This window comes from Tenrec ecaudatus, chromosome 7 (genome assembly GCF_050624435.1).
Source record: "Tenrec ecaudatus isolate mTenEca1 chromosome 7, mTenEca1.hap1, whole genome shotgun sequence".
Lineage (NCBI taxonomy): Eukaryota > Metazoa > Chordata > Mammalia > Afrosoricida > Tenrecidae > Tenrec > Tenrec ecaudatus.
The window spans coordinates 66,516,544-66,534,225 of NC_134536.1; positions in this window are offsets into that span (position 1 = coordinate 66,516,544).

The following is a 17,682-nucleotide window of genomic DNA, read 5'->3' on the forward strand; positions in this document are numbered from 1 at the left end:
AACAAAACTCACTGTCATTGAGTTGATGCAGACTTGTTTCAACCCCACAGAGCAGGAGCAGGTCCTGTGGTTTCTGAGACTGTCTCTTTATGTCCTTCAGAGCTGCTAGTGGTTTTGAACTGTGGATATTGCAGTTAGCAGCCTAGCTCAGAACCACTACACCACCAGAACTCCTACAATATAAATTGTAGGATGTAAATAGTGAGAGAAACACGATGTGAGGTATATGAGAACACTATACTATGTTTGGTTGGTTAGGTGGTTGGTCTCTTTTTTTCCTGTAAAGTCTACATCTATCCTTTAAAAAATTTTAAGAACACTATATAGATCTTGAAATCAGTAAAATTATTTTAATAACTATAAGTCTCTTGACAAGAAAACGTACTTTTCCAGAGTCAAATGTCTATTTATTCCAGCTTTGCAAGAGAAAAAAAAATCCGTATCCTTCTTGTGGGCATAGTCATCATTGGAAAATCAAGTTGTTGGCAACGCCTGAGGGGTTCGGATGGAAATTTCTTGGAATGGCCACCTTGGCCTTTTAGGAATGGTCATGGATAAACCTAAAAAGCAAGCTCACCTGTTAATCTCATCTCTTCACCCAAGGCTGGATCAGTCAGTACAATTCTAGTTTAGAGCTACGCAGTTCCACCAGATTCGATATCCTTCTCCCAAAGCCACATATTCACAATAGCAAACACACAGAGAGAGAGAGAGAGCGCTTTTCTCAGTCCACCAGCTTTATTTCTCTTTCTAAAAGCAGGCTTGGCCTTTACTGGGCCCCGGCTTCCACCTTATCAGGATGACTGACAGTCAACCGAGAAGGGATGCCACATCGCACTGGGTTCCTTTCCAAAATGGGAAACCCAAATCCAGCAGCTGATCTTGGAGCCAGCCTCGTTCAGCATGGTCAGAGCCTCAGCACCATCCATCACCGGGCGCCCAGGGGACAAGCGCCCAGGGTCAGCCCAGGCAGCAACTGTGTGAACTTACCCCAAACCCCACCACTGTTTCCCTTTGCTTGTTTCTAAACTTAGCTCTTTATTCTTAACAGGTGCCCTCCAGCAAGGTTAGGGTGGGGTGCCCGGCGAGGGTCACCCTCGGGGCCAGGTCACAGGGAATCACATACCCTGACTCAGAGGCACACAGGGCAGGAGTGTTTTCGATTAGGCAGCCTTCCTTCCTATTGCCTATTGGCTGCCACGGTGGTCAGAAAAATGGCTAGATCTCTGCAGCTGCTTCCACCTATTATCTAAAGATACTGTATCTTAAAACGAATTCCAAATAAATAAGATCATTATTTCAAAGCTGACAGCTGAACAAACTCCTCTGGCTTCTTTTTCGTCCTTCCCGAAGTAAAGGTAAAATTATTCTAAAGACTGCTTGACACACATTTAGTAAACACCAGCTATAAATATTTGCTGATTACTCTTACTTCTGGAGCAGGTGGTACCTGGCGATTAGGATACATAGGACACGGGGGCGTGGTCCCAAAAGCAGTTCAAGGCAAACACAATGACGCACCCTTAGGCTGCACCTGCGCGTCAAAGAGCACCAGGTCTGATTTCAAGTGCCCTTGCTCAAAATAAGGAGTCAGAAAACTTGAAACGATGGAGGTGTACATTTTTGGATAGACAACACATTCATTACATGATTCAACCATCAGAAGGATGGGCGAGGATAGAAGGAGAGACTCTCCGCCTGTCCGGCACCTTTCCTGGGGGGGGGGGGGGCTTCATTTCCCTCCCAACAGCCCACCAGAGATCTTTGTTATGGGTTTCTTCTTCAGCCTTTCAGGGCTTCTTCATGCAAATTGAAGGGAGACAAGGAGATTCTTATCTTCTTTCTGCCACCAAAGGTAGCGGAGACAGGTATTCCTGGGGTGGTACCTTGCCTTCTTCCTCTGGAGGAGGTGAAGATGTCTACAGCAAACTCAAAACATGAGTTTTGCCGATTTGTAGAAGGAAAAAGGGCAGGGCACGCTTGCTTTACCCAGGTAGCTCGGCTCGCTTTTTACTAGGGCCTGCCTGGAAGTTCACTTTCTACTTCATTAACAGAAGTAATGGGGTGGGGTGAGGGCAGAAAGAGAATTGTTAACTTCGAGAAGCATTAGAAGCGCAGACTTGCCTCAGGGAACCGTTTACAATGTGTAAAGCTCCCCTTTCAAAGCAGCCTTATTTCCATAGGCAGCAAAGAGATTACCACCTTGTAAAAGAAAGGAAGAATGCTCCCCACCTTCCCAGTTATCCTTCCCAGCAAAGGGAACATTTGGGGGCAATGGGGGGGGGGGGAGGGGTTGGCCTCTACATGACCACTACTCAGTATAACTAAGAATCAGCTCTTTTCAACGTAAGGAATTTTCCCTGTGCATCCCAGGGAACTGGATCTTGAACTCTAGGAATCTGCTGTCTTTGTGGCGTCCCTTCTGCACCCCATCTTTCTCTCTCCCTCTCTCTCTATCACACTCACTCACACACACACACACACACACACACACACACGGGGGGAGTGAGCAAAATCACTGGCCTGCCCAGCCTTCTGCTTTAATTAAAAAAAAATCATCTTATTGGGGGCTCATACAACTCTTATCACAATCCATCCATCCATTGTGTCGAGCAGATTTGTACATTTGTTGCCATCATCATTCTCAAAACATTTGCTTTTTACTTAAGCCCTTAATATCGGCTCCTCATTTTCCCCAGCCTTGGTTACTAAAGTAAAAAGGGCGGGATGGGAAGATGTGACCAGGAAACCACTGCTACCTTTTAAGGCTCTATTAATCACCTTTTCCCTTTCCAGGTAACTCCAAATTTCAGGAATATGGTGATGTTAGCAATTGTGTGGTAAAGGTAGACAATAAATATAAAAATAATCTGGTTTCACATGAAAACACTTCGATGTTTTCCTTCATTCTATTTGCTCAGTTAGTGAGTATGTTTTATTCAAGTATTTTTTGAACACCCATTATATTCCAGATGCTAGTGACACAAGAGTGAGCAAGGCATACAAATTCCTCATCCTGGTGGAGTTAGCTGGAGAAGAATGGGACTTTCACTCCAGTAACAAAATACAACGCTCAGTCACCATCGCCAGTTGACTCTGCCTCACAGGGTAGGACTGCCTTCGTAGGTTTCTTTCTGAGAGCAGAAAGTCACATCTATCTGACGCACTTGAAACGGCTGACCTTGGGATTAGTGGCCAAACACTTAACCAATCACTTCACCACTAAGGAGCCTTGGTGGCATAGCAGTTATGTGATGGAGAAATTCAATATCAGCAGCTAAAACCAGACCAGGGACTGACTGTGGAACAGACCATCAATTGCTCATATGCAAGTTCAGGAAAAACCTGAAGAACATAAAAACAAGTCTCCAGGAGCCAACATATGACCTTGAGTCTACTCCACCTGAATTTCAAGAACATCTCAAAAACAGATTTGACACATTGAACACTACTGACAAAGACCCGATGAGCTGTGGAAAGGGCATGATTCATGAAGAAAGCAAAGAGGTCATTACAAACAGGAAGAACAGATCAAAGTGGATGTCAGAAGAGACTCTGAAACTTGCTGTCAATCGTAGAAGTGCAAAGTAAATGGAAGAAAGGATAAATTCAAGGAGCTGAATACAACATTTCAAAGGGAAGCTTGAAAAAAACAAAGCCAAATATTGCAACAAAATGTGCAAAGGCTTAGAACATGCTCAGCATATCTGAAAATGAAAGAACTAAAGAAAAAAATTCACGCCTTGAATTGCAATTTGGAAAGATTTCATAGGCAAGATAGTGAATGCTGTTGGAAGTATCAAGAGATGATGAATATATGTATTAATTCCCAATTAATAATAACAATAATAATAACACCTAACAAATTGTGTCTTAACCCCTGGTGAGCCTCTGGAGATATGTTATGGGTGCTATCTAGAGTTATTTTCTCCCCACTATAAAATGTCAACACATTATTACTACTTTATTCAATATTGTTTTTTTAAAAATAAAAATGAAGAGAGATCTTCCAATAAAATGTATGCCAGTTTGCTCTTAAAAAGTACCTTGTATACTTTGGTGAACAATAAATATGCATTGAATAAATGAATATTAAAAAAAGAAGATGGTACATATAGTCTCCTCCCTGGGGGAGGGACAACAGAAAAGTGGTGAAGGTAGACATCGGACAGTGTAAGGTACAAAATAATAATAATTTATAAATTATCAAGGGAACATGAAGGAGTGGGGATTGGGGAGGGAGGGGGGAAAATGAGGAGCTGATCCCAAGGGCTCAAGTACAAAGCAAATGTTTTGAGAATGACGAGGGCAACAAATGTACAAATGTCCTTGAAACAATGGATGTATGTATGGATTGTGATAAGAGTTGTACAAGCCCCCAATAAAATGATTTTTTTAAAAAGATGGCAAGAATACCGTTACTGTACCAAAAAGGACTAGCTGGCATCAACCGTTTCCAGAGGTAAGATATGAGCAAGATCCAATGGTACTGAAGGAAGAAGGTCAAGCTGCACTGAGAGCATTAGCCAAAAACAAGGCTCCAGGAATTGACAGAATCTTTCATAAAGCTGAAGAAGCCCTAGAAGCACTCACTTTCTATACCAGGAAATTTGGAAGACAGCTACCTGGCCAACTGACTGAAAGGGATCCATATTTGTGCCCATCCCGAAGAAAGGTGATCCAACAGAAAGCTCAAACTATAGAACGCTATCACTGATACCGCACACAACTATTATGCTGAAGATCATCCAACAACGGTTGCAGCAGTGCACTGAGAGGGAACTGCCAGCAGTGCCAGCCATGAAGATTCCGAAGAGGACGTGGAACGAGGGATAACCACTGCTGATGGCAGATGGATCTGGGCTCAAAGCGGAGAACACCAGAAAGATGTTTGCTTGTGTTTTATTGACTATGCCAAGGCATTCTACTGGGTGGCCCATAATAAACTGTGGATAATATTAAGAAGAATGGAACTTTCAGAACATTTCATGGTGCTCATTCGAAACTTGTACATGGATAAAGAGTCAGTTGTGTGTACATAACAGGGGGGAAACAGCATAGTTTAAAATCAGGAAAGGTGTGCATCAGGGTTGTATTATCGTCTCACTAAACTTGTTCAATCTATATGCTAGACAAGCTGGATTCTATGAAGCATGTAGCATCAGGGCTGGAGGAAGCTTATTAACAACCTGTAGTACGCAGATGACACAATCTTGCTTGCTGAAAGTGAGGAGGACTTGAAGTACTTATTGAGGAAGATCAAGGATTATAGTCTTCAGTATGAATTGCAACCCAGTGTAAGAAAGACCAAAACCGTCACAACTGGAACAATACGTAACAGCATAATAAATGGAGACAAGGTCAAGAATTTTGTCTTGCTTGGATCCAGCTCAATGCTCATGAAGTAGCAGTCGAGAGATCAAAAGACACGTCGCATCGGGTAAATCTGCTGTACAAGATCTCTTTAGAGTATGAAGAGCAAGGATGTTACTTCAAGCCATGGCATTCTCCAATGCATTGTATGCTTGAGAAAATTGGACATTGAATAAGGAAAACCAAAAAAGAACTGATGCATCTGAATTGTGGTGCTGGAGAAGAACACTGAAAAGTCGCATGGATTGCTAAAAGGGCAAACTGATCTGTACTGGAAGAAGTAAAGCCAGCGTGCTCCTTAGAGGCGAGCATGGCAAGACTTCATCCTGAAATACTGTGAGGAGAGTTATGTTAAGAGAGATGAGTCCAAGAAGGACATCATGTGTGGTACAGTAGAGTGAAAAAGTGGAAGGCCTTCGACAAGATGGATTGGCACAGCGGCTACATCAATGGGCTCGGGCATAAAAACGATTGTTAGTATAGCGTAGCACCGGACAGTGTTTTTAGTCTGTTGTGCACAGGGTCGCTATCTATGGGTCAAAGAGGACTCAATGGTATCTAGCAACAACAAAGAAAAAAAACGGGAAGATTGATTATTTCATGGACGATGATCAATGAAATTCCAATGTCCACATCCCTACCCATCTGTTGGCTCATTGTCTGTGGTTGTTCCCCTCGAGTGGCAGAGCCTAGTGGCTGTGAAAGGCAGGGGATGGTCTTGAAAGCCTACAACACTACAGTCTGGCCTTGACTGAAAAATCTGGCAAACCCTGGCCCGGTCCATGAAGTGTTATCCTAAGTCACAGAAGAATGATGGAAGGTTGGGACTGGAGATGTTACCTGGGCAAATTTGGTATTTGCTGTTAGACCCCTAGAGTGGGTTTTGGCAGTAGACCTGGAGGCTCCTTCAAGTTATTCCCTGAGGAACGCTGAGTCATCCATACTTCATTTCAACAGATATTCAGGGTCCAGGCAGAGGAGGGTTTGCTTGATGGAGGGGCCAGGTACCCAAGAACCACAGGGCAGGCAGGTTCAGAGGTGATGTCAGCATCTGCATCTCCACTTCCACTGGCACATGTGGGCTCTTCAGAAACCTGTGGCAGCCCAGTGATGTGATTAAAAGCTTTGTTTATTTACAATGAAAAACGGCCCTCAAATGAGAGAGCTTTAAGTAAGGTCAAATGACAGTTAATATGCAGGGTAAAGATTAGTTCATTTGGGGGCAGATGTCTGCAATGTATTTCTACGTTTGAAGCATATAGAATGATGGACAAATCCGTGAAAATACCAAGGCTCTAGAGCAGTGGTTCTCAACCTTCCTAATGCTACGACCCTTTCATACAGTTTTTCATGTTGTGGTGACCCCTAAACATAATATCATTGTCGTTGCTACGTCATCACTGTAATTTTGCTACTGTTATGAATGGGGCAACCCCTGTGAAAAGGTCGTTCAACCCCCACAGGGGTCATGACCCACAGGTTGAGAACTGCTGATCTATAGCGTAAGAGTCCCTGGGTGGTGCAAATGATTAACGTGCTTGCTGATAAGCAACAGGTTGGAAGTTCAAGTCTAACAGAGGTGCCTGGGAAGAAAGGCCTGGTGATCTACTTCTGAAAACAACAAAACCAGCCATTCAAAGCTATGGGCAGTACAGTTCTACTTTCACACACAGAGGGTCCTGCCGTGAATCGACTCAACTCCATTGTACTATAAGAGCAGTCAGATTAAGGAATGAAAAAGGCACATAGTAAATCTTAAAAATCTACCAGCACAGTTAGGCACTTAACAAACAAAAATCTTTACTTGCAAATGTACAGTGGAATCTTTTCTCTAGAACCTTCTATTCACATTTGGCTCTTTGGGTCTATCGAACTGTTGAAAGTGCTGGAGAAAACCAGCTGCCTGAATACATCTGGGGCGTGTGCTGTGCACAGGGAGACTTGTAAGCGACGAAGAAAACAGACTTGTTGGCTCTTTGTTTTCCGGTGCAAGTGATTAAATGAAGGCCACTGACGCCAAATCTCATCCTCCTGCGACCACATCAAGCTGCTTTCCCGGGAGGGGCGCAAAGGCAGGGGAGAAGCAGGGACGTGATGACTCAGATTGTGTGTCAACCTAATAGCCAGGATTATCAGTGGGTATGATGCAGCCTAAAGAACTAAAGAAAAATGTATGTCAAGCCTCAAACTGTACAATTAAGAGACTCTGTGGGCAGAACGCATCAAAGAAGATGAAAAGCACACACAGCGTCATTGTCCCCGTTAGAACTATTTGACACTCCACCATTTGAAGAGGTGGCACACGCGCAAGAACCAATGGTACCGAGGGGAGAGGTCCAGCTGCACTGAACGCATTAGCCAAAAATAAGGCTCCAGGGATTGCTGAATTATCCATCGAAATGTTTCAACAAACTGGTGAAGCATTCATTTATGCCAAGAAAATTGGAAGAGAGCTACCTGGCCAACTGACAGGAAGAGAGCCATATTTGTACCCATCCCAAAGAAAGGTGACCCAAGAAAAGGCTCAAATTATAAAACAAGCTCATTAATATCTCGTGTAAGTAAAATGTTGCTGAAGATCCTCCGACAATGGTTGCAGCAATACACTGACAGGGAGCCGCTAGAGGTTCAGGCGTGGACTCAAAAGAGGACGTGGAACGAGGGATATCACTGCCGCCATCAGATGGACCTTGGCTGAAAGTAGAGCTTACAGAAAGATGTTTGCTTGTGTTTTATTGCCGATAAAAGGTTATTCAACTGTGCAGATCATAACAAACTATGAGCAGCCTTGAGAAGAATGGGAATTCTTAAACACTTCATTGTGGACCTGCAGAACTTGTACATAGACCAAGAGGCAATGTCATAATAGGGGAGAGATCGACGTTGTCAAGCATTTCATTTTGCTTGGATCCATCACAATCAATATTCATGGAAACAGCAGTCATCAAAACAAAAACCACCTTGCTTTAGGCAAATCTACCCAAACTTTTTAAAAGTGTTGAAAAGCAAGGATATCACTGAGGACTAAGGTGTATCCAACCCAAGCCACAGGATTTCCTGTCACCTCATCTGTATGTGAAAGTTGGACAGTGACTAAAGAAGGCCTAAGAATTGATGCATTTGATTTATGGGTTGGTGGAGAACATCAAAAGTACCACAGAGTGCGTGAAGAACAAACAAGTTTGTCGTCGAAGGAGTACAGCCAGAATATTCCTTGCAAGAGAGAACGGTGAGACTCTGTCTCACAGAATTTGGACATGTCATCTGGAAAGATCCGTCCCTGGGAAAAGGCATCGTGCCTGGTAAAGTAGAGGGTCAATGAAGAAAGAGCAAGGCCTTCAACGTGCTGAACTGACAAGCTACTGCGGCAATGAGCTGCAACACAGCAACTGGATGGCAGTGCTTCATTCTATTCTAGAGGGTCGCTAGAAGCTGGAACCAACTAGGGACCGGCCCAACGGCTCCACAGCAGCCACACACACTTCTGTGTCAATGTCATTAGTTTTACTTCCTCAGCGAACCCAGCCTAAGACAAGGGGCTTCCTGACTGTGTCCTCTGCCCTGCGATCAGCCATCCAAGTGTGGGTATTGTTTCCTCACTGTTTACAAGGATTCCTGCTCTCACACCCACTCTCCAGTCCTCCAGGACAAAAGATGACCCAAACAAGCCCTAGGGCAGAGACTGCCAGGACTGCGAATTCAGGTCTCATTCACACCCAAAAAAGGGCCAAGGGGTTTTAGACTTTTAAGATAAGCGCAGTTGACATCAAAATCTCCCAGTGTCTAGTCCAGTTCCTTTCGCAGCAGCTAGGCCAACATCAAGGTGTCCTCGGGTAGTACAAAGGGTTATGCCCTCATGGCGACCAAAAGGTTGGTGACTATTGCCACGACATAGCAAAAGGTTGGCACGTTGCACGCTTTCAGAAGTGCCTGCAATCTACCTCCAAAATGCCTTGAAAACCCTCTAAGGCGCAGTTCCGTGCTATATACAAACCCAACCCAAACTCGCTGCCACTGAAGTGGGCAAGCATTGGGTGCTAACCACAAGGTCAGCAGTTCTGTTCTAGAGGGTTGGTCTGCTCCTGCGAGTTTCCGGGACAGTAACTCTTTATGGGAGTAGAAAGCCTCTTCTTTCTTCCGGAAGAGCGATGGTTTTGAACTTCTCACCTTGTGGCTAGCAGCCCAATGTGCAACCACTACATCGAGTTACAGTCAGGCACCTGAGTTCTTCCTAAGTCTTACCCCTAAGATGTCTATTGTTGAAGAGAAGTTTAAGTTTCCTACTGTAATCGCTCAAAACAAAACAAACGGAAAAACCCCTCACTGCCATCAAGCCAATTCTGATCCATAGCAACGCCATGGTGAGACAGTGGCGACAAGGCGGGTGCTAACCACAAGGTCAGTCGGTCGGGGAAGGCCAAGTCTCGACTCCTGGAGAGCATTACAGTCTCAGGAGCCGACATGGGCAGTTCATCTCTGTCCTCTAGGGTCACCCTGAGTCGGAAGGGCAATGAGTTCTAGATATGCTGGATAATATAAAAAACCATGTTCAGCTCTAAACACACAAACAAACAGAACGACTCCAAGATAAAAAGACAAAATGAAAGCGAGCAATAAAGATGAACATGTCTACTGACATTGACGGACTCTAGTTGGCATGAACAGTTCATAACTTCTACGCCAATGGAAAGGTTGAAGGTTTGGTTTTGCGTTGTTTTTGTTTGTTTGTTTTAAGGTGGCCTTGTTAAACCCATACATTAAAAAAAAAAAAGCTATGTTGAGTGGCTGTCTGGTACCCACAGACCCTGGCCCATGCAGGCTCTCTGGAAGAGGGAGTCTTTGTTGACAAACAACCCCCTGGAGAGTGCATGTTGGGGTCGCACAGGTCCGCGTCATACAGGTGACAGGCCTGCTTTTAGCACTTGTCCCAAGTTCTGTGTGCTTTTTTTTGGGGGGGGGGCTCCAAAAACTGGAAATAGGAAAAGGAAACACTTGATAATAGATGTGTCGAGATGAATCGATTAACTAAGTCTTGAACTGCACTGAACAGTGCTTTAATGAAGGAACGGACTGCACGCGATGAACGCACATGAACTGGCTCCCTGAGCTGTAAACACCCCACCCCCAAACCCAAAACCTCCTCTTTGGGATTCAACAAGAGTCAAATGGATCCACCTCAAGAGAATGAAAAATTTGAAACCTGGACTGGATAAAATAAATGTACGTTGTTATGCATTTGACCTAAGTACCACTTGTATGCGGTGCATGCATCGAGAAGAAGTGTGGCATTGACAATGGGTTTCTACTGCTCTGGGAGGGAAAAAAGTGAAGTTTGGCACCCCGGGGACAAGCGTGTCCTGCCGGACTCCTGAGCATCTCAAGCTGTGAGGCTTCATGCGGCCAGCTCAGTGAGCTTGCAGCAGACTTAGCCAGTCTCCTCTCCGTGCTTGGGCAATGCTGCGCTGGAGCACCCACCCAGTGAGTGGGCTCACTTAGCGATCTGTAAGAACGATTTCATTTATTCACCGCATCAACGACTCGGCTTCTATGGATGGCTGGCATCCCTCCCTCCCCCCAGAATCTGGGCTTCTTTTCAAATGTAGTACATAGCCCCGGGCAGGGAAGGTGCACCCAGTGTTGGAGATTAGCCCAAGCTAACTTACTAAACGGCAGTGACCAATTTCGTTATGAAACTGTTTGCCACCGATTAGTAAGTAAGCGCAGGTAAAACCATGCTTACCTTGCTTACGGTGTTGAGACCTGCTGACTCTGGCCTGAGAGAGTGGCTTGAGTCAACACTCAGGAAGGAGAACCTAATCACACCCCCCACCCCCTCCTGCCAGGCTCCCAGGTCACTTTCTCTGGCCTCTGCCCCTTCTCTTCGCGTTTCTTTAGTTTCAAATGTGGTCTCTCTCTCCTCCTCACCCTCCTGATTCACTAGAGGGAAATGGTTTGCCTAAAGAATGATACTTGGCCACTCAAATAAATTGCTGTTGGTGGGGCCTTCAATGAAGTCCGGCTTACAAGGACCCCCAGCCACAGGGCAGAGCTGGGCCACAGGGTTTTCTTGGCTAGAATCTTTACGGGAGAAAGTCGTCAGGTCTCGTCTCTTGTGAAGCTTGATGGCTTTGAACCAGGGACCTCTCCATTGGTGGCTCGGCACTTAAACCTTTGCAATACCAGGATTCTTTTAAGGACGTTGGTAGATTTTCTAAATGGTTTCTTTTTATGTGGACCACAAAAAAAGGACAAGTGATCCTGAAGCTTCTGTTAATATCTGCTACACTATAAAGTGGAATAGAATTCAATGCATCTTAAAGAATAAATAACATCTTTTTTTTAATAAACATTTTATTGGGCCTCGTACAACTCCCATCGCAATCTAGACAGACATCAATTGAGTAAAGCACCCTTATACATTCATTGCCCTCGTCATTCTCTAAATTCACCTTCCACTTGGGTTCCTGTTATCAGCTCATGTTCCTTTTTTCCCTCCCCCTCCCTCCAGGCGCCCCCTCCCCCTAAACAACATCTTAAAAAGTGATGGTCATGCATTGTAATTCAGTTGGACCCGTCCCGTTCCTTCTTCAAATATCTCGGGTCAGGATTGTCCTACTCTTACCAGGCGCGCTGGTGGCACACTGCTGAAGCACTCGTAACCAAAATGTTGGCAGGGGCTCCAGGGTTGAAAGGCTTGGTGATCTGCTCCCAAGATGACCGAAGAAACCTGTCTGTCTTGTGGCATCCCTCCGAGACAAAAACAAGCCCCCAAACTTGCCCCCAGGGCACCGAACACCAGCTCCCTCTGTGCTGAAGAGAAGACACAGCCACAGAAGCCTCTTGCGCTGCGTTCTCCTGGAGACAATGTGATGAAGGCTGGAGAAGCCAGAACAGCTGAAGCGGGTGGCGAACAGGCGTTCAGAACCACGGGAATGTCAGGTTCGCAGCTACCAGGGAATCGGGGGCCCCCATCGTGGTGCTATGGGTTGAGCACTGGACTGCTACCCTCTAGGTCAGCAGTTCAAAGCCACCAGCCACTCTGAGGGAGAAAGATGGGGCTGTCTGCTCCCGTGAAGATTTACAGCCTCAGGAACCGCTATATAGGGTACTGTGAGGTGCAACGGACTCTGTAGCAGTGGGTTTGGGGCACTTCACAACGTGAAGATAAAGGCTAGCCATACGTGTACCTGGCTATAGAAAAGAGTAGTATCTGATCTGGATTTTGGTAAAACAGAGTTCCTACTGGGGGAAGAGTGGGCAAGGAAGAGGCTCTAGGACAGCAGTGCTCAACTAGACCCCTTTGGGCATCGAACTACCCTTTCACAGGGGTCCCCTAAGACCATTGGAAAACACATATTTCCCATGATCTTAGGAACTGAGACAGCGCTTCTTTATCAGTCTCCAGGCGAATCCGCCCACATGCAGATACGCCCACACACGAGTACCCAAGTACCCGGCATGAAGATTGTTAGCCCTGTTACACCATGCTTGAAGACAAAATTTCACTTGTCATTAGAAATAAATATTTCACAATATAGAATTACATACTGTTTTTGTGATTCATCACTATGCTTTCGTGATGTTCCATTTGTAACAAGGAAAACACATCCTGCATATCAGATATTTACACCACGATTCATAACAGTAGTGAAATGAAAGTTATGAAGTAGCAACAAAATTAATGTCATGTTTGGGGATCACCACCACATGAGGGTTGGAGCACTAGGAAGGCTGAGAACAGCTGCTCTCGGAGGAAGAAGGCCAAACAAGCTGGCGGGGAAAGACAAGTACAGGCAAATTGCAAGAAGTCAAACACCTATTATAAGCAAAGCACCAGGTCTAGCCAAGGAGAAATAGGTTTGAATAAAAAGAGCTAGACTCTATCCTTCAGGCAAGTGGAAGCAACACAACACCCCCATCTTCATTCTTCCGCCCTGAAGTTATCTGATGGGTCCTGCCGGTCAAGGGAGGGACAAACACCCCACAGCACAGACACCAGGAATCCGGCTGTCTGTCTGTAGTGGCACTGGGTGTTTGCTGAAGATGGAGAGTCTGGGGAAATGAAATAGGGGGGGGGGGGATCTGAAAGAATGGGAGGGGGGTGTCTTGTGCAAGGGTCTTATGGGTGGGGGTGTGTGTGTCGGGATCCAGCTCTGCAAAAAGAGGAGGAAGAGGAGGAGGGTGTGCCTGGGAGAGGATTCCCACTGGGGTGAGTAATGTGAGAAACCTTGGGCCGTTTCCTACAAGGCTTTACAAAGAATGTGAGATTAAGGAGTTTAATGTTTAGTTTGTAGATAATGCAAAGCCATTAGAATTTAGGGAGATAAAAAAAAGATTTCATCAGAATAGCCCGCATGCATTTTTGGTGAGGGAGCACAGCGGGTGAAAGGGTGAAGAAGGCAGACTGGGAGCGCACCGAGCAGACGCTTGGCTCTGCGGGATGGATTGGCTGGTGGAGTCGAGAGTTCAGTAGGTGGGATTCTCAATAAAAACCCACTGTCAGGAGTCCATTCCAACTCCTAACGACCCGAGGACACCTTTCAATAGGCAGAGTACACTTCCTCTTGCTCCATGGGAGAGGTTGGTAGGTTTGAACCTCTGACCTTAAAGTTAAGGCACAAGGCCTAACCCCTCGGTGACAGGCGAGGCTAGAAAGACATAAAGGTGGCTGATCAGTGTGGTGTGAACAGATATGAAGCAAGAACCAATTTGCTGTCAGATGAGAAAAGTCTAAAGAGTAAAGAAATAGCCAAAAGCGCAAGTAGTGGGCGATATTACTACACTGTTGAAATGCAAATAAAGTGAAGAGAATTAAAGTGATGAGGAATAACTTGGAGTGTAACTACCTTATTTTAACTCCGACCTCTAAGGGCCTTGCCATGCAGTTCCTTTGGACTCTTAGCAACCCTACAGGTTGCCTCCAAGTGCCTCAGAGGATTTCCAAGACAGAAATCTTTCTGGAAGCAAACGCCGCCGCATCTTCCTCCCACCAGGTGACTAGCTGGAACCACAGACTGCAGTTGGCAGCCAAGCCCTTAACCACTGTGCCACCCGGGACCCCCCCCCCCCCCCCCCGGTATTCATCATTTAAACGATGTTAACTTCAGATGCATGACCTGTTCAAATAAGACTACAACGAAACAGCAGGCGGGAGGCCTCTCTATTTCAAATTTCGATGCACCAGCTCCTCAGGAACATGTAAAATGATAAGAAGCAAGCTGCTTAAAGAACCGAGAGAACACAATCACTCAGAAGAAATAACGGATCGGATCGAACTGTGACTGAACCCCAGTGAAACGACACTGGGGACACAGCAAAGAGTCAGCATGAATTTGATCAATGTCTTATCAGCTGCTAGAATGCTTTTTCCCAGGCGCCCCAGGGACAGCCTTGGGCTGCACTTCAAATCCAGTGGGACAGAAAGACTGTTTACCCAGTAGAGCAGGGGTGCTCAATACGTAGATCGCAATCGAATAGTCGATCGCAAATGTAGTGTGGATAGATCACATGGCATTAAAAAAATAGACGTAAACCTATCATCAATCCCGTCAACTGATGTAGAGCGCAGCCAATCAGATGCAATCTTAGGTGTCAAACGCATGCGCAAACAACTGCGACAAGTGCAGCAAAACCGACAAGCTAAGTTCCCGCCAATTTTTGGACCTTGTTTTTTTCTCTTAAACGTAAGAAAGGGTATTAAAGTGAGTGGGGGGAGCTGGACCCAGTGAGAAGACAAAAATGTATCACTTTCATACAGAATGGCAGATTTTGACACTACAAGCCGATATTCAGCTGAAGTCCAGAGCCCGTGAACAGTTCTGGAACTTACTCGCAGAGGAAAGTACCCAAACACGAGACAATGTGCTTCCTCCTCGACTGCATGATTCGGCTCCGCTTATTTACGCGAGTCAGCCTTTTCCCACATAGAGATCATTCAGTCCAAGTACCGATCCACCATGACTGATGCTCATTGGGAAGTGTGCTTGAGGCTGGCTGTCAGCAGCGACTGTCGGGACTATGCATCCCTGGCTCATTCCATTCAGTGCAAGTCATCAGAGTAAACTCAGATAATGACAAAAAAAGTACATAGTAAATTGTGTTGTTGTGCAATATGAATTCATGTGGTTATGCAAGGTACATAAACATGTACATATAGAGACTTCTCAATGTATTTATGAATGAATGTAGCAAATAAACAAAAATCAATATATGTGTTGCACTTTTGTAGTTGGTAGATTATTTTGACTTGATCATTTTATAAGGAGCTGGCATGCTGAAAGAGTGTGAGCACGCTGCTGTAGAGATTGAGTCTTGGAAACCTTCACAGGATGACCATGAGTCAGAATCAACTAGCATAACGCGGAACTTACAAGACATCTTATTATTTTTAGCCCCTGATTCATGGTGACACCATGAATGGACCACGATGCTGCCCAACCCTCTGCTACCCCCATAATCAGTTACAGCAGTGGTTGTCAACCTTCCCAATGCTGCCACCCTTTCATACAGTTCCTCACATGGTGGTGCCCCCCCCCCCAGCCATAACATTATTTTCGTTGCTACAACATCACTGTCATTTTGCTACTGTTATGAGTCGGGCAACCCCTGTGAAAGGGTGGTTCTACCCCCAAAGGGGTCGCGACCCACAGGTTGAGAATCACAGAGTTACAGGCTCTGAGGAGTCCCACTGGGTATTTTTCTGCTTATTTATCTTAGTCTGGAAGTTCAGGTGAAGACCTATTGGACAATCACAGCAACACACCAGCTTCCCAGAACAAACAGAGGGTCTGCCCAGGGGATGCGCTGGCTGAGAATCTGCACGGAAAGAGAGAAGGCTACTTGGGAACCACAGACGCTCCTGAAACTTACTACGACGCCCGTCAATGCACCCACTGTTCCCGGGGAGAAAGCGAGGCCTTCGACTCCCGGGAAAAGCAGTCTCAGAAACCCACAGGGGCAATTCTATGGGTGACTCTGCACCCAGAGTGAGATGACTTTGCTCCGATATCAAGCAGAGCCCCGAGGAGGGCTTCTCCCTTCTGGTTTAAAACCCTCTCCCCCTGTCCCCCCCATTCCTGGGTGACAGGAAGCCTCTGGGGAAGGCGGGGTGGGGGTGCGGCCAAAGCCAGAGCCTGGCCTTCATCTCACCAACCTGGAAAGAAGGGGGTTGATTCTGCCATGGAGCCCAATCCCACCACCTGGCCCGGAGAAACCAGGCCCCGGGGCCCAGTCTTACTTTCTTTGCGGTCGGTGCCCCTTGCGGTAAGGCTCAGTGGTCACAGCCAGAGAACGGGCCGAAGGGACAAGCGTGGACAAACCATGCAATCAAACCATGTTTTAGGAGACTCTCGAGCATGTGTGACCGGAAGCATGTGGATTCGTGCCACCTGGCAGACTTAGGAAATTCACTTCACTCTGGGAAGCTCAGCAGACAGCAGTTGTTTAGGAAACAAAGCCGCTTTCCCCTGACACGTTTCACTCCTTCCAACAAAAGTAAATATTATGCTTGAAGTCACTGGTCTGCTGCCCATGACTGTCCAGGGAAGTCGCCCTGCCATCCATCCGGTGGCCCATACGGAGGAGGGGCGGCAAAAAGAGAGGCGGTGAGTTTGGTTTTGTTTGTTTGTTTTTAGTTTTGGAAAGGCTTGTAGAGTCCAAGGTGTGTCTGACATGGTTATGGGCCTCAGTTGAGCCACTTCAAGGCTCTTAACATTCAAACAAAACAGCCCTCTTCCAAAGGACTTATTACTTCCTTCCCGTTGCCAGGTCTCTTATAGCAAAGCTGGGCCACCCTCCCCAAACCTGCAAAGTGGTGAATTCTTGGGCGATAGATTGTCCTTAGATTGAGCAAACATTCGAGGTGTAAACCCCCTTGGTCCTTTCTTTCTGTGTGTCTCTGTGTGTGTGTCTGTGTGTGTCTGGGTCTCTGTGTGTGTGTCTCTGTGTGTCTCTGTGTGTGTGTCTGTGTGTGTCTCTGTGTGTGTGTGTCTGTGTGTGTCTCTGTGTGTGTGTCTGTGCGTGTGTGTGTGTCTGTGCATGTGTGTCTCTGTGTGTGTGTGTGTCTGTGCATGTGTGTCTCTGTGTGTGTGTGTGTGTCTGTGTCTGTGTGTGTCTGTGTCTCTGTGTGTGTGTGTCTGTGTGTGTGTGTCTGTGTGTGTCTGTGTCTCTGTGTGTGTGTGTCTCTGTGTGTGTGTGTCTGTGTGTGTGTCTCTGTGTGTGTGTCTCTGTGTGTGTCTCTGTGTATGTGTGTCTCTGTATGTGTCTGTGTGTGTGTGTCTCTGTGTGTGTCTCTGTGTGTGTGTGTGTCTG